Genomic DNA, 18,538 nt, shown 5'->3' with positions numbered 1-18,538 from the left:
TGAATAAAAATATTGATTTTAGATTATAAAATAGCTAAAAAACTACACATAGTCCCTTTAAAAGAAGTTTAAAAGTTCATAAGAACCGCATTTATTTGGTTCCCACTTGTCTTTAACTATGTGTTGTAAAAACATTTCAATTAATAATTTGATGCAATGCTCTTATTATATACATATGTATATGTTTTTACATTGTACTTGTTTAAAAAATACCTGCATGTATTTTTCTGTAGTTACATCTGCAATTACACAGTTGACCGTCCCTAACACCCTAACCCAACCTTAAACCAATCCATACCATCAAACCTGTCCTAAACTTATCTGTATCACCTCAAAAGCAGCAAAATAGTTTTGCAATACAACATCAACACAATAATTACACTGTACCTAACATTTTATGTAAGTACAGTTGTGGTCAGAATTAATGGCACCCCTGGTAAATATGCATTGTTTATCCTATTGATCTTTTGTTAAAAAAAAATTGCACTAATCTAACCTTTCATTGTAGTAAAAGAATTGAAAGAGAGGAGGAAATCACTTTATTAAATAAATGTATTTCTCCAAAACACGCTGGCCATAATTATGGGCTCCCTGTTATTTAATACTTTTTGCAACCTCCTTTTGCCAAGATAATGCTCGGAGTTTTCTTCTATAATGCCTGATGAGTTTGGAGAACAACTGACAAGAGATCAGAGACCATTCCTCCATACAGAATCTCTCCAGATCCTTCAGATTCACAAGTTCCAGTTGGTGGTGCTTCTCTTCAGTTCACCCCACTCATTTTCTATAGGGTTCAGTTAAGGGGACATGGCAGAAGCTTCATTTTGTGCTGAGTTACCCATTTTTGTATTGATTTTGATGTTTGTTTTGGACCGTTGTCCTGATGGAAGATCCAACCATGGCCCATTATACGCTTTCTAGCAGAGGCAGTCAGGTTTTGATTTCTTGTCTGTTGGTATTTGCTAGAATCCATGATGCCATGTATCTGAACAAGATGTTGTCTTGTTTTTGCCTCCAGCAAAAAAATAGGCCCACAACATATAAGATCCAGCAGTATATTTAACCGTAGGCATGGGGTACTTTTCATCCCTGTGTGCACCAAACACATCTGGTGTGTTTGCTGCCAAACACTTTTTTTGTCTCATCTAGGGTGACCACCCGTCCCGCGTAGCGCGTGCGCGCACAGCGTTTGAAGCCCAATTCATGCGTCCCGCAAATTGAGACCGTGTCACGCATAATCAATGCTTGCTCAAAAAAAAGTCGGTCGCTCTATATCCTCGAGCCCCAGGCACCCAAACGAACATTACTTGACAGTTCAGCACGCTACTGTTGCCACACCCACGTGACCTCAGTTGAATTGCTGACTAGGTTTTTGTCAACTTTTTCATTGTTGTCATGACAGCGCAGTGACTTCTCGTTCCGTGAACCTCTGGAGTTGTGAGTTAAGAATTTTTTTTAAACTGTTCCTGTGGTGTTGAGCAACTACAATAGGTTGTTTGCAGTCACGTGACTTGTGTTGACGCGCGAAATTCAGATGGAGGGCAGGAAGTGAAGAACGCAATGGACGTGATGGAGGAAAGTCCGTACTGTACTACTTTAGACGCTATTACAAGAGAAATATATAAACAAACAATCTAAACATATGTTGGACGTGATCCATACGTTATGAAGAGGACCGATTTTCAACTGAATTGAAAGATTTGCCTGCCATTGAGGCGGTAGATATCAGCAACTACCTCGTCTCACAGACATACTTTGACTTTACAAAGTTCAAAAACTGGTACGTTACACAAACAGACACATAAGCTGTATTAACTCAGCTTTGACGAAGTGATCACTGACACACACAGGCATTTTCCCATTCGGCTCCTCCCGACCGGCAATTTTTCCGATGTTTTTCTGTCAATTTCTTGTATTTTCCCCCCTTATGAACAACAAATTTTGGCACACGATAAAAACTCCTCGAGGTTTGATCGATTTGAGCAACCATAAACGACGCAAAACATAGGCATTTTGAGTTTGTTGTAGTGAGTCCTAAATATAGAAAATCACTTCCTGCCCTCCATCTGTATGTATCGCTATGGCAACGCAGTGACGTGACGTCATGTGAAAACAAGCTATTCCTGTTAATCCTATAATTTTATATTATTATTTATTTAAGGTGAATAAATTGTAATGAAAAATAAATAAAATTAAATAGCTAAAGTAAATCGTAAGTGGAAGTGCATCTGTCAATTCATTGAATGTTCAAAATATTATGAATCTTTATTTAGAAAAAAATACACATTGGTTGGCCTATTCATGAGCATACATCAGCAATTACACATGTTTAGGGGAATAGGGCATTATTAATATACCATGTAAGGTGGTATGTGCTAGAAATGGGTAAACCACTATCAGTGAGTCTGTCCGTGGGGTGGGGGCACCGCCGCGCCAGGCAGTGTCCCACATTGTCCCTCAGAAACATACCCCTTGTCCCACCTTGGGCTTATTAGCAGGTGGTCACCCTAGTCTCATCTGACCATAGAATCCAGTCTCTTTTGAAGTTCCAGTCATGTTTGACAACTGAATATGCTGGAGTTTGTTTTTGAACGAGCGAGGAGATTTTTCTTGTGATGTAGGGGCTGTTTGATCATTGTTTTAGGCTTTCTGACCCCCAAGGCTCAAGCAATCTCTGCAATACTCCATCTGTGAACCCTGGAGAGTCTCTGGCCACTCAAACTCTCCTCCTCGCCGTGCATTAAGACAATATAGACACACGTCCTCTTTCTGTCAGATTCGTAACATCTTTAGTTAATTGGAACTTCTTAAGTGTTGCCCTGATGGTCAAAATGGGGATTTTCAATTCTTTAGCTATTTTCTTACAGCCACTTTCTATTTTGTAATGGTCAACAATCTTTTAATGCACATCAGAACTATATTCTTTGGTTTTACTCATTGTGATGGATGATTAAGGGAGTTTGGCCTTTGTGTTTCCTCATATTTAAACTCCTGTGAAACAAGAAGTCATAGCTAGACAGTTTCATGTTCCTAGTCACCCTGGTGTGCAAAAAAAGGGTAAATATTAATGGAAATATACTTCAGAGATATTTTACTAGTAAAATATAAATATGTAACACCTAATATAAAGTTACTAAACCTTTTATAACATATAAATATATTTTCTGTCATTTTTGATCAATTCAATGCATCCTGGCTGATTAAAAGTATTAATTTCTATAAATAATGTATATTATTGACCCCAAACTATTACAAGTAGTGTATAAACTCATTTAACTGTATAGTTTTTCATTTAAAAAAATAAATAAAATTTTGGCAGTCTGATCAAATAATGAGTCAAGGAAGAGATGTTGAAATTGCTTTTGATAGTAACTACAATGTGTTTGTTGAGTGCAATGCATTTTCCTGCCATAGTACAGTGACTGCAGTGACACTACACACTTTGTCCTCTAGATAGCACCATATCTTTGGTATTAGATAGAAATGGAATTGACTCCCAAAGAGCTCTAAAAGTTTCTCTTAAAGTCTGCGCTAGTGACATGATGTCCCGATGCCCTTATTAAACACATGGTGCTGGGTAGACTTGCTTTTTATTTCCAGTGACATGAGTGGCCTCTCCATGGCCTTTTAATTAGACCGATACTATGAGGCCGTTTACCTCAAACAGTGATGTGCTCTTGTTTAACATTAGCATGTTCTCCAGCTCACAGGATAAAGCTGTAAAGATTTGTTTAATGTCAAAATGGAAAACGTTCATATCACTTTTATAATGTGAAATATTTCAGAGTGAATCAGGTTTGGGAAATAACATAGGGCGGGACTTGACTGGATTTGTTTTAATTGCATGCAACAATGAATCATGCACAGTAAAATGAAAAACAAAAATGAAGGAAATAAATAGTACATTTTGCTCATTGTGGAACTACACCGCTATAGACCAGTGGTTCTCAACCAGAGGGCCTCAACAAACCTCCTAACGGGCCTCAAGGTTACTTAATGTGCTTAAATGTGACGCCTTGAAGTTAAAGTAGTTGATATCCACTGCTGTAGACTTTTTTCCATTGTGTTCAATAAACAAAAGATGTAAAGTGTCATCATTATTGACCAAAAAACATGTGACTCACACTGAAACACCCTACAAATAGGAAGAAATTAAACTTCTCTGTGGAATGTGGAATATTCCATTTTCTTTGTGTGTTGCAATTTTCCAATCGGCACATCTTTTCTTTTCTGTTACTCGTAGGATTCATTTGCTGAAGTGGAAATGTCAGGGTTTTATTATATAGCTTCCTGAAGCCTCGAGATAAAGAATAATTCATGAATTATCAGCCAAATAAGTTTTTATATGGAGAACATTTTGCGAACCATTAAGTTAAGCTTCATGTTCAAATTTTTCTAAAAATTATTTAAATATTTAATTTATTTATTAATATGTCATTTATTAAATATTTCATTTAAATATTTTAACTTATTTAAATAATACTTATTTAAATAAGTATTATTTACTTTATCTTGGTGATGCGAACATTACATCAAACATTCTGTTTTATCGTTTTAGGAACTTTACATTTGAATGTTGTCTAAAAAGTGCCATTAGTAACATTTACAAACCAAACAACTAAAAACATTTTTCAGGAAAAAAAAAGAAGAAAAAAAACACCTTTCTTTGAACATTGTATAAATAACGTTGAGGAAGATCTAAAAGACCAGATAACTTTAATGGATCATTCTATTAACATTACTGGAAGAATGTTTGTTCATAACTTTGACAAAACCCAACGTTCTGAGAATGTTGCATGTTTAAGTTCAGATCTTAGGGATGCGTTTAGCATTAGATGTGACAGTTTCTCTCTACATTCATTCATTAGTCTGTTGAATTTGAGTTCAGGCTAGTCAGATAAGTGGTTTCAATGTGTTGGCGTGCAGAGGTGTGCGGAAGACATATATTTGTACTGCGCTTTTAATATTGGGTCTATTTTAGCATCTGAGACTGATTTGCATAACTCCTCCTGTCTGGTGTGGTTGAAGACTGTGTCTGTGTAATTACCATAAAGATTCCGGTGCAAAATGCAAAAAGGACATAACGTAGAACACCTGCCGAGGCGGCTCATATGGAAATGAAGGCAGTGTCCATGCAGAACTGGAACATACTACAACTTTAGCTGAATTCAGTTTAATTCTCTATTTCATGAAGATTTCTAGCTAAGACTGAAATGTGTAGGGCTTAATTTCATTCTGAACACTCCGCAGCTGTAATAAGACACATGCCAGTCCAGCACATGTACTCTGAGATGCTGATCTAGATGTTGACTTTGATTCCAGATGTTTCCTATATACGTGTAATGCATCTCACGGTCAGCAGAAGAAGGTTTGAGTTTCATCATCACATTCTGTTGCCGTCTGAGTGGAAGTTTAGTGAATCGGTGAACCAGCAAACCAGCTCTGAGCTTTAACCGCCACATTTGTGAAAACGATTAATCTTCATGCACCCGCATACTCTTAAAAAGATTGTGGCCAGCATAAGGCACACCTGTGCAATAATCATGCCGTCTAATCAGCATCATGATATGTCACACCTGTGAGGTGGATGGATTATCTCGGCAAAGGAGAAGTGCTCACTAACACAGATTTAGTCAGATTTGTAAACAATATTTGAGAGAAATAGGCCTTTTGTGTACAAAAAAAAGTCTTAGATCTTTGAGTTCAGGCTCATGAAAAATGGGGGCAAAAACAAAAGTGTTGTGTTTATAATTTTGTTCAGTGTAAGTGCATAGTGTATATTTGTAATTGCACATTAGAAATAATGAATTTGCAATGTAGTACATTCAAAATACGTCTAAACACTTTTATAATTACTGCTGCACTTATTAGTTCTTTAAATACAGGTATGTATGGTACGTTTATATATATATATATATATATATATATATATATATATATATATATATATATATATATATATATATAATTGCTCTGTTGATTCCAGTTATTCCAGAAATGCAGTATTGTGACACATAAAACAGGTGAAAGGTTTCCTGATAAAACAGTTTAGCCTGCAAACAAATGTCCAGCCATTTTGTATTAATTTCATGTAATCTTCACCTTATTCTGAGATGAACTTTAAGCATCAGTGAATCTTTTCTCTCTGATCCAGTTCAGAAGTTTAGTTTACGTTATCTGCATGGGAATGTATGCTTTCTTTTCCATGAGCTTCTCATTTAAGTACTTCAGAGAGAAAAGAGACAGGGAGCGTATCGACCCCTGTGGTGTCCCGTAAGCGCACTACAGCAGGACGCATTGTCATGGGTTCATGTTATCACATACAGCACTGACTGTGGCTTTTGTCTGGTCAGAAGTGAAACATGAGAGCGAGTTCTGTTGCTCCGCCCCCTTTTCTCTGTTGTGGATGAGGTAAAGTCAGGCTGAATGAGAGTAATTACTCAGTCCTCCCGGAACATCTCTCTGTGTTGAGACATGCATCTCTGAGCGGTCATGAGGAGTGATAAGGGTGTGCGCTCCTGCTGTGGCTGGATTCTCGAGAAATGTTGCTGCTGCAGTCGTGTGGGAGGTTGGTTTCATAGACACTGTACTAGAACTGATCTGTGCTGAACTAATGTAGATAGCCAGTGCAAGTTTGCTGCACAACAGTAGCTTTATATATATATATGATGTATATATTTTGCATTGAGCTTGTTCACCTATGTGACTTGTTTCTTTAGTTTAGTAAAAAAAAAGTTAACTTAAATGTATTGAATGTGCACTTGAAGTGTACTTCAGATCTTAAAAGCTTAAAAACATACTTGCAGATAATATAATATGAATGAAATTAATGGCCACTCAAGTGTACTTGGAGTGCACTTTTTTTAAAATACTTTAAAGTACATGTTAAGTTAATTTTAATAATATTTTGTTGTGCTTTAAAAACACTTAATTTGATGTTGATTAGCATACTAAAGCACATGTAAATTACTTTATTATATATTTTTTAAATGTAGTGTGTTATTTGATGTAAAGTTAAATGTTACAGTTAATTTTAAATGTAACACCTTTGTTACACATATGTCATTACACATATATTTAAATGCATGACATATAATGTCAATAGAAATAACGATGTGAAACAAGTTGAATAGAAAAGTATAAAGTATAAAGTAATTTGCCATAAATGCTTGTCAGTACATTTGCCAGTACATTTTAAGCATCTTTTAAAAAGTAATTATGAAATTGCATATAAAAACGGACTTAAGTGGTACTTAAAACACTCTTAAAGGGATAGTTCACCCAAAAATGAAAATTCTGTCAGTATTTGCTCTCCCTCATGTTGTTCCAACCCCGTAAGACCTTCGTTCGTCTTCGGAACACAAATTAAGATATTTTTGATTAATTCTGAGAGCTGGATCACTCCTCCATAGGCTTCTAAGGGATTGACACTTGTTCCCTGAAAAGTTATTTAAGACATCGTTAAAATAGTCCAAGTGACTACAGTGGCTCAATTTTTTGCGCACAAAAAGTATTCTCGTCATTTGATAAAAATTGAGCCACTGTAGTCACTTGGACTATTTTAACGATGTCTTAAATAACTTTTCGGGGAACAAGTGTCAATCCCTTAGAAGCCTATGTAGGAGTGATCCAGCTCTCAGACTTAATCAAAAATATCTTCATTTGTGTTCCGAAGATGAACGAAGGTCTTACGGGGTTTGAACAACATGAGGGAGAGTAAATACTGACAGAATTTTCACACAATGCATGTTATTTAAAATTAAATGAAAATGAGGTTGAAGTGTCTGAAAACATTACATTCAGTCGCACTTAAGTATATTATTTCCTTAATAAGTACTCTTTTAAAGTATGCTAAAGTGTACCACTTTTTCCCAAACAATAAGTATATTTTTTTTTCAATATCGGCTCTTTCAACATTGGATAAACATACCTCATTACCTCATACCTCATACCATACATACTTACATTTTTGCAACACACGTATAAATACATACAAAACACTGCAGTTTCCAGCTGAAAGGAATACTAGAGGCAATAAAACAGCAACATTTTTAATTCACCGTTCGATTAATCTGTTTCAGATACAACTGAACGCATTTCTAGCGTCAATTTAAATTGTTGCTAAATGTGCAAGACGTGACATCATGTATCAGGTATTTATTTTCCCCAATAAGCTTGGCTTGTATATTTTAGTTGTTGTGTTTAAAATTTTTCTCCATTTTAATCAAATGTAGCTACTTGCAGTTCATTTGCATAGTCCTGCGTTGAGACAAATGAAAGTCAAATATTCCATACAGTCCCTCAACCGATATGAGCTCCTAAAAGAACTGTTAATGATAATTATAAAATGGTTCTATATTAAATATCTCAGAGGTTATACTGAAATATAACATTTCACACTACAGAAACTGATGACACTGCTGGACAATGTCAACGTGCAGTGCATTTTGACTGTTATTGAAAGATACTTTTTGGGATTGTTCTGAAACATAATTTGTTTTATCTTGGATGCGTTTCATATCTCTGGCTGGTGGTTTGAAATGATATTGACTGTAGGGCTGCAGTGCTCTAGGATGTTTACTCTGTCTTGTCATGGGTAGATGAGGCTTGTTGGGTTGTGTGTGTTGATGACAAGGTGAAGTACCTCTCTTCTCCTCTCTAATGTGGACTAAAGTGCTCTTTCTCTCTCTCTCTCCCTCTCCATACTGATTAACTCAGAAACAGACAGGCCTCAAAATAGGGTTTATGGAGTTATGGTTCTGGTTTGTATGGGTTTTCAGCTTTAAATCAAAGGGAGGACGTTGATATGCTTATCTTGCTATTTCTAGAAAGTATATAGTCAATTAGCAATGTGTTTATATGTGCATTCTCGCCATGTTTGAATTACCATGTTTACGAGATTTTGACTTTCACATCCTTGTAAAACTCATAATACAACTTATGAACTCTGAATTTACTTAGAGCTCCAACTTGTACCACCTGACAGAGACTCAGGTCTACGCAGGACTGTTTTTCAGGTCCCACTCCCACCTAGCCTGGGTTTCCCCTTGCTGCCTTGCGCAGCGCGATTTTATTCACGCTGCTAGGTAGTCTGGATTCCATGGACCAGATTTTCGCCTCAGCGAGGGGACCAATCACAGAACGGGGAGGGAGCAGCAAGACGATGACGACGTCTATGCGCCACACCGAAGCAGTTTGTTTATACCTATGGATCCAACATGGAAGCAGAAGCGAACTTACTTTTTGATGCAGCCTTAGATATTGTTCTAAGTAGTTTAGTTAAATCTCTGACCCATCGTCTTCTTCCTCGTCTAATTTCTGTCACTCTACATATGTAATCTGGTATAATTGAAACGATTGGCTATGAGCTACGTACAGGCGCATTTGATAGACATTCGTAGCACCCAATAAACGGCTCTGGTTATTCGTAAACCATGCCTCAAATACGTGAAAATGAACATGTGGTTCCCAGACCCAGGCCAGGCTAACTCCCACCATACGCTCTGACAAAATTTTGTCTTACATGTATGTGTCCCAATTCAGTCGCTGCGTCCTTCGAAGGATGTAGACTTTAAAGGCCAAGCTTTTGAAGTGGGCATTGTTAAATGAGACAGTCTAGGCCACGTAGGATCGCTCTTGCTGTCTAGCAACTGTGACAGCTGCCGTTGATGAGTGTCAGTAACGTTTGTAGACTTTTTTGAAAGTTATATTCAACTGTCTGAAAACAAAACAGGGATGAAAATATGTTCACCTAGGTCCATTTATGTACATAATAAATAGTCTAAACTATCTATAAAATCACATCTTGGTATGATAAAAATCAACATTTGAACCGCTTTAATGTTTGTTGTTTTTTGTGCATTTGTATCGTTAGATATTTGTGTGAATTGAAACAAATACACATTTAAAAGCATAATCCACCATTTTCTCTCAAAAAGTCCAAGCCATCACCTGTGCGCAATGAATCTTGGGATAGGCAAGGCTGTGAAGGATCCACTTGTTTAATCCTTCGCAGTCCAGGAAACTAAAGATGCATTTGTAGGCCGCATTTGAAGGAGCCTTTGAATTGGGAGAGCCTTCACCGCGCCGCTGGGATGCAATCGGCCTTCGAAGGGGGGATGCATCTTATGTATATTTTACAGTTCCATTCCAATGAGATTCTGTCTTGCTCTGGTGTCATAGGCTACTTTTTTTTTCCAATTCGTGCATGCACATCTCACACTTCAGACCTCTCTTTGTTACATTTGCCATAGCATGTAAAATGATGCTGAAAATTGGAAAATAAATAAAAGACATACATATACTTACATGTAGATGGAGACATATAGTTTAATGTAGAGTTGATTAACTGTAAAGACCTACTAAATAAACTAATTAATAAACTCAGTTTATTAAAGGCATTTGGATAATGATACTTTTTTTCTGTTTTTTCTTTCTTGTTTTGTCTATGAACTCAAATTACACGTTTGTTTTGGCATTAGTCGTGTTGCCACAGTAATGTAATTGCAAGTCCGAGAACAGCTTTGAGTGAACAGCATTCGAGTTGTCATCTAGTAATTATGGTAATTATGGCGTGAATGCACCATTGCATTGCACTTCCAAGTCCAGCCCCCTGTGCTAATCTGAGATTTTCTTTGAGGGCACAATGGGTCATATTTTGTCATGTTTATGGTTTACTCCTTGTGAAATATTTTGATTGTCAGCCCTGAGATTTACCCTTTATATGCCACATCACCACAGACTAACTCTCTAACTAGTGTGTGCTGTTCTAATCGCTTTTGCTAAATGACTAGTCAGGGCTATGGGGGCTTAAAATCTTGTTTTGGGTCCTACAAATGGTTATCAAGAAAAATAGTTAACTAAACTGAGTCAGTATTTACAGATTCAGGCTGCTTGTGTTGTCGACTTAAGTCACGTGATCTTCAGGTAGTTGACAAGGAGCAGAATTAATTGGCTAGCTGACTGGACGGTATCGCAGTATACACTGTGCATAATGTAGAAAGTTGTCCAGTGTGCACAGGCTGCTTAGCATGCCGTACAGTCTTACAAACGACAAAGTTATGTGGTTAAATTGAAATTACAAGCATGTCTCAAACAAGACACTTGTTAGAAACGCCCTCTCACAAAAAACTGTTTTTTTCCCCAACAAACTTATCACGTGTAAATATTTGTAAATAAAATAGTAAAAAACTGAGACACAACCTGAACAAATTTCACAATGATTTAACAAACAGAAGTGGAATAATTATCCCTGAACAAAGAAGGGCTCAATATCAAAAGTATCAGTCAGGATCTGGTGTTTCCACCACATGCTTGAAGTTCTGATGTCCATCTCCTGCTCATGGACCGCACCAGAGTTGGCAGTTCTTGCTACTCCACTCTTCCACTAACGCACTTGCAAGTTCTCGAACATGTTTGGGCGGGACATACTGTATGGTAACGTGGTTTGGCACTACAAGGACGATCAACTGTCTTCCTGTCTCCCTATAGCACTGTCTTAGGCGTCTTCCATTACAGATACTGCTGTTTATTGCTGGGCATCTTTCTCCTGGTGCTTGTCAGAGTCGGTAGAATGGTCTCTTTAGTGTCCTAAATTATTGAAACTGTGGTCTTAATTGTCAAGTCAAGTCATCCTCATTTATATAGCGTTTTTAACAATGTAGATTGTTTCAAAGCAACTTTACAGAGATAAACATATAATTTAAGGTAACAGAGATTGGTTTGGTTTTATAGTGGTTCTTGAAAAATGTTTTTTCCAGCTAAAGTTAGTTTTGATTGATTCACTTCCGTCTAAATGGTCATTTGTTAATAAATTAGGGGCCGCTAAGACGACACCGTTCTCTCTAAAAAGACTTTAAACGTGAACCTGTGATAGACGCTGTCTACCACCTGTAAATTGTTAGAGTCTTAAAGTCCACCTGAGGCGAAAATCAAGCTTTTAATGTTGTTTATATGTCTATGTGGTGTTTTTAATATACTTTAAGACAAACCATGTGTAAATCCATAAGTCAACACCATTGCATTGATTGAAATCGCTGGTGTTTCTGACGTCACAAACTACCTTGTAACCAATCAGATCAACGTGTGATCGTCAAGGAGTGGATCTCTGAGCTGGTGTGAGTGAGTGGAGGCGGGGCTAATTAGCATATTCTTAGAACGGCGTATACTAAATAAGGCAAGGGTGTAGTTACATTCAAGCTATTATAAGGCACGAAGAATTTTTTTAAAGGAAAAAAAAGATTAAATATGTCATTTTGGTGATCAAAGATGAGTTTTAAGGGATATAATTATTGACTGCAGGGGGACTTTAAGGACTTTTCCACAGGTGCATGTGCAATTATTGTTTATGGTTCACTGAACATGACAAACATTGTTTGAATCCTTACCAATAATGATCTGCAAAGATTATTTGAATTTTACAAAGTTATCTTTAAAATACAGTATCCTGAAAGGGGGACATCTCTTTTTTTATGATTAAAAATGAGTATAATTTTTGAGTACTGTATCATCTGTTTTACAGTGGCTTCTAACACACAGCTCATCCAATCAGATAGATCTTAGTGACTAAACTATCCATTTTATAAAATTAGTTGTATTTATTTATGGGCTTGGGGGCGAGGGGGTTGTATTGAACTCAACTGGTGCTGTTTTCAAGTTCCAAAAAAAATAAAAAGAGAAACTAATTAAAGGAGAATCTGCAAAAAAATAGCTATAAGTAATAGCTATGTGTATTGTAACTGTGATTATTCTGTAATTATGTATATCACCCGTGTTACACAGTTATGTAAAATGATTTGTAAATGTGCAGTCTGGCCTGTGTGTCCAGGGCTGATGTTTGAACGAGACTCCTTCAGTCTTTGAAGAATGAATTAGTCCAAATCCTCTTTTCATCAGAAGAGCTTTAGTGGCTCTTTGAAGACGGCTCTGTGAGAGATAAAGTGGGAGAATGGGAATTATTCCCCATGTTTTTCTTCTTCCTGAACTCTTGGGACATTAGTTTAGTAATGTACAGTCAGCAGAAATGAGGCGGGAGGCGTTGTCAGTTTAAATCATGTGAAACTCCTCACCTATGAATGGAATGCCGCCCGTCTCGACTGCCCGTGTGCTTGAACCCTATTCTGTGAATGATAAATCCTTCCTTGGTTTCTATTGACAGCGAATCCGGAATGTCAGAGCAAAGACACAACAGCAGATAAAGGAGGACACAACTGCCTGTTTACTTTAATGAAGACTAAACGGTACACGCGCACCTCTGTGTTTCAGGAAGTTGTGTAAATCTGAAGGAGATTATGAATGGAACGTGCATATTAAGTTGAGTTAGGATACATTTTTTAAACTTTGAAAAAATGACGCACAAAAAAAAAAAAACTCTTTTCTAGAAGATACAGTCCCTGACATGTAACATAAGGTTAATAGTTGGTCTCTGTTAGTACTATGCAGAGATACACACAGTAGCTAGTGGAAATGACTGAAATGCTGGAAAGCACAGCTGGAACCACAATCAGCATCCAGGACAGGACGGACAGTTTTATAGCTGTTGTTGAGTGTAAATCATTGTACGTTCTAGTGTCCAGAGCATGTGCTTCTAAAAATGATAGCTTGTTTGTAAGTTGTTGTTTCATGGTCTTATTGTTCATCTCAAATTAAAGTCCATGACATTGTCACTTTCAGTCTTTGAAAAGTATGAGGAGGGAGTATCAGTCACTGGGAACTCTGACTCGTCGTGAAAATGAGACGCCGTGGCCTCAAAGTATTTGGACATTTAAAAATGTCTTAATGGCACTGAATTAGATGCAAAATATCAAAGCATGTATATATTATTTTAAGTTTATGAGCACAGGTTTTAAATGGTAACACTATGAGGAAGTGTGAATCAAGTGTTTAAAACTGTTGTGGACGTTTTCCCCTCTCTGAGTCTTTCAGAGGAGTTGCTGTGCCACCCAAACACTCAAAAGAAGCCATGTGTGGTATTTTTACTGCACAGATCCACTGGAATGAGTTTCAATAGGCCAGTGAAGTACCTGTGTGTAACAAACACAGAACATGGAGGAAGTGATGTCACAGTTGTTTGATTTATAAATGTCAGCAGTGTTTTGTCACTAACATTGCATATTTTCCCATTTAATATCATAGTCATTAATTATGATTATACATTATAGATAATAATCTGGAAAAAAATTCTCTAACTGTCAGACATTCTGAGCTGTAAGATTTGAAAACAATGGAAAACATCTTGCATATCGCAACATCACAAACCTGTGAGTCATATTGCCTCTGAATGAAACTTGCATTTCTCACAAAACCGTGAAGAGACATTGTGCTCTTCCTCATATTTTAGTTTATGGTGACTTAATGCAACACATATTTCATATATGTGACCCTGGACCTCAAAACCAGTCACATGGGTTATTTTTTTGAAATGGAGATTTATGCATTGTCTGAAAGTTGAATAAATAAGCTTCCCATTGATGTATAATTTGTTAGGATAGGACAATATTTGGCCGAGATACATCTATTGGAAAATCTGTAATCTCAGGTTGCAAAAAAAAATCGAAACATTGAGAAAATCGCCTTCAAAGTTGTCCATTTATGTTTGTGATTTGCTGCATTCACTCACAAAAATAAATGTTTTATATATTTACGGTAGGAAATTTACAAAATATCTTCATGGAACATGATCTTTACTTAACATCCTAATGATTTTTGGCATAAAAGAATAATCAACAAATTTGACTAATTTGTTTTGTTGGCTATTGCCACAAATATGCCTGTGCGACTTGTGACTGGTTTTGTGGTCCAGGGTCACATATGTTTAATTACGTTTTAGAAGAAAAAAAAAGGGAAAGAGCTTGTATTTATTCCATTTGAATTGTTCAGGTCACTTTCATCAGTGCGTCAGACTTATGCTTATGATATATTAATCAGGGTTGCTGCACAACATTTTAACATAAAGTAACATGATTAGGACCTGAGAAAATACAAATTAATGCTTTACATTAGGGGTGTGCAATATTGACAAATTATATCTCGATATTTTCAAAGTTGTGTTGATAACAATAATTAGATGATATTATGCTGAGTGTGTTTTTGTGCTGGTGCCATGGCTGGTTTAGGCCTGTTGTGGACGGCTGACTGATGAAGACTTCAGATTATTCATATTCTCAATGCTGTGAACAGATCACAGCATACAGAAATTAACTTGTTTTATTAAAGGGCAATATTTGCCACCGAATAATAACACAGTATAGGGCTGTTACCAATCAAATTAAATCATTATCAACAAAACCCATCTTTGCAGTGCAGAAGTGACTCGGAAGTGCCATCAAAAGTGGCATTAACATATTTACACCGCATTTACAATTACATAAAAAATTCTATGAGATTTTTTTTGTAATTCAATATTTAAATATGAAATGATTTCTAATTTTAACTTCTTAATTAAAGGGTACTTTAAATAAGAAACTAAACCTGCCAGTAGGTTGCGGTATGTCACTGTCTTAATGAGCGAGTCGTTCTTTCTTCCGATTAATTCAATCAGCCGAATCATTCAGGAACGAAGCAAGTGACCGTCATCGGGACAAAAATGCTCCCTCAGGTCACACATCGTTAAAACAATAATTACGATATCATCATAGAAGATACATATCGCACACCCCTATGCACAAGAAGGAACACACAACTGAACTTTTATTTACCAATTTTCTACCGCTTCTCTCTTCTTTTAGTACTTAATATGCTGTCATAAGGGCTGTGAATTGTCACATGAACAAGCAAATCCACAAAGGAAGAATAATAAAAATCATAAAACGCTAAGTAGTTTTTATTTGGTATATATCTTAGTCAAAGTGTCATCTAAAATTTAAGTAAAGTAAAAATAAAAAGACTTTTTATGACTACATTTAAAAAATAAATGTTATATTTTTAAGGACCAGCGGGAACCCTGTTTATTCTATATATGTCTTTGATGTGATTGTTCAGTACAGATGTTTCTGAGAATACTTTAGATCTACTGCAAAATTTCTTGCAGTAGCTTTCCATTAGCAGGATTCTGATGTGTGTCAATAGGAGTTCCATCGGAGTTAGTTTTGGTTTTTAGTAAAATTAGTCATATGATCCAGATGCTGCTTTCTGATGTGACCACTTAAAAGAACAAAGAACTCTCTCTGTCTATCTGTCTCTCTCCCGGCCAACAGCGTGTGTGTGTGTGTGTGTGTGTGTGTGTGCGTGTAAAGGGCAGTGCTTAATGACTGCTCTCATCAAACCGTCTCTTCCCTCCACACATTAACACACACACAAGACTGTATGTTGTCGTCAGTCAGTCTGTTTGCTACGCAGGTTCGCTCTTCAAAAAGCACTGCAGCACTCGACAGAGACACACTCCATCACACGCTGTGGCTGGAAACACACTCCTGTGATGGCTGGTTCTCATGAACTGATTACACGTGTACCGTCAAACCAAGCCAGACAAACACAGAAAAGTGTGTATGTGTGAAGAACCGTTGGTTCTGTCAAAGAGCTGTTTCTGGACTCAGTTTCAGTTGGATGCAGTTAAGACAGCTGTGATTTCTGTTGTATCGGTGTGCTTCAGGAGAGATACGCTTATGTTTTCATCACAGTCTTTATCATCAACTCTAACAAGGTCACTTCCTCTAATAAGTCAGCCATTAAAGCCCGTTGTCAACACACACAGATGTCATCAACACACAGGACGCTTGGAGAACAAGTTCTTATGCTGGTAATTTTACTTGATGATCTTATCATGAATCAGGATCTGTAAGTGCAAAAGAGAAAAAATACATAGAACATGTTCAGTGATGCCTCAATGAGATATAATGCAAAATTGTTTGAAATTTCAATCCTTTATATTACAGCGCTGCTAATATTAAAAACCTGCTAATATTAGATGTGTACCTAATTGTAACGGTCACAGTGTGTACTGTAAATCTTGTTGTTTTTCCTAGCATGGTTAAAGCAGAACTAAGTAACTTTTTTACCTTAAAGCGGCACTATGCAGGATTTCTGTTTTTGTCAAACAGCGATCCCTAGAGTCGCTGTAGAGTACTTGTATTTAACGTTACTGTCGTAAACACCACTCACGCAGAACGTATCTGCACTCACAGCCTCTGCACTTCATAATAATAAAGTACCCTACCGCGTTAGGCTTACCTGAGCCTAAATGCCAGATGACACCAATAAAGTGTATCATGTACATCGCATTATTTCGCAGGGCTCTCAAGTTTTGAAGACAGGCAAGAGTGACATCCAGCCAACAGATACATTTTTGTCATTGGTTGTAGCGTTAAATCTTACCCAGATACAATAGTGCTATTTTCTGATTGGCTATTGTGTAGCTCGACGAACAACACCAGAGGAGACGCGCTTGATTCCTGCCGGTTCCACAGTGAGAGCGGTGCGGCCAGAGTTTTGGCATATTAATTATATTACAAATAGTCTTTCAGCGTGAGAAATACAATGTGTGGGGTGAGATCGTGACAAAAGACAGAAATGAGACCGAAATGAGTGACTGTCACGCTCAATGCATGACACTCGAGAGCCCTGATTTCGTAACGTCCGTTATGATGTTGTTAGACATGATTATTGCAATTTATCATAATAGTTTGCAAATTGCGCTCATTTACACTATTTACCACATATAGGCTTATTTATGTCCAGATAATTATGTGAGATAATGACAACTGTTCTCATGATAATCGCAGGAATCAACTTTAACAGTGAAAGACTGAGCGAGTGGGACTCTTGTCCGGTTCCTCATTTGCCAGATTCTCGTTACCTTTTTCTTGACTCTTCCGACCGCGCTTTCTTCGTTTTTTTTCGCCATTCTGAAAACGCAGGTCCGATGTCTACTCGTGTCTGACTGCTCGCTCGGTCAGTCTGCCATTTCCTCTTTCTCTGTTCCTCCGACAATGCTTTTCTAGATTTCTGCTTCTTATATGCCAGCTTTGCCATGGGACGATAGTTGTTCTTATAGCTAGCCGTATCCTGGATGGGGGCGTGTACGCGTGCAGTGCCGTAAAGCAATTCGTTACCTCGCGAGACCTGATATCACACGATACGGCCCAAAGATGCAAGGGTGGTTTTGCGGCTCACAGGCACCAGGGGGGTGCGAGATGACCACCATCTAACATGAAATCAGTAATATAAACATTACAATGACTCCAAAGCTGTTCGGTTCAAGCAGAACTAAGTAACTTTTTTACCTTAACCGAACAGCTTTGGAGTCATTGCAATGTTTTGCGACGTACATGATACACTTTATTGGTGTCATCTGGCATTTAGGCTCAGGTAAGCCTAACGCGGTAGGCTACTTTATTATTATGAAGTGCAGAGGCCGTGAGTGCAGATATGCTCTGTGTGAGTGGTGTTTACGAAAGTAACGTTAAATACTCTACAGCGACTCTAGGGATTGCTGTTTGACAAAAACAGAAATTCTGCATAGTGCCGCTTTAAAGAAGAATTTACGAAAATGAACTGATTAGGCATTGGTGTGAATCATTATTATGATTCAGTGATTACCAAT

At 37.2% G+C, this 18,538-nt stretch overlaps 1 protein-coding gene across 1 annotated transcript in view; it reads left to right on the top strand.

Annotated features, from left to right (window-relative positions):
• Window positions 1–18,538, top strand: part of LOC143723149 (kalirin-like) — an 83,783-nt gene that overhangs the window by 13,973 nt on the left and 51,272 nt on the right. The gene's annotated exons all lie outside the window — the stretch shown is intronic.

This window comes from Siphateles boraxobius, unplaced genomic scaffold, assembly GCF_051911475.1.
Source record: "Siphateles boraxobius isolate OS27281-9 unplaced genomic scaffold, OSU_SipBor_1 7, whole genome shotgun sequence".
In the NCBI taxonomy this organism is placed as follows: Eukaryota; Metazoa; Chordata; class Actinopteri; order Cypriniformes; family Leuciscidae; genus Siphateles; species Siphateles boraxobius.
The sequence above is the reverse complement of the archived record's forward strand: the minus strand, read 5'-3'. Positions and strand labels throughout refer to the sequence as shown.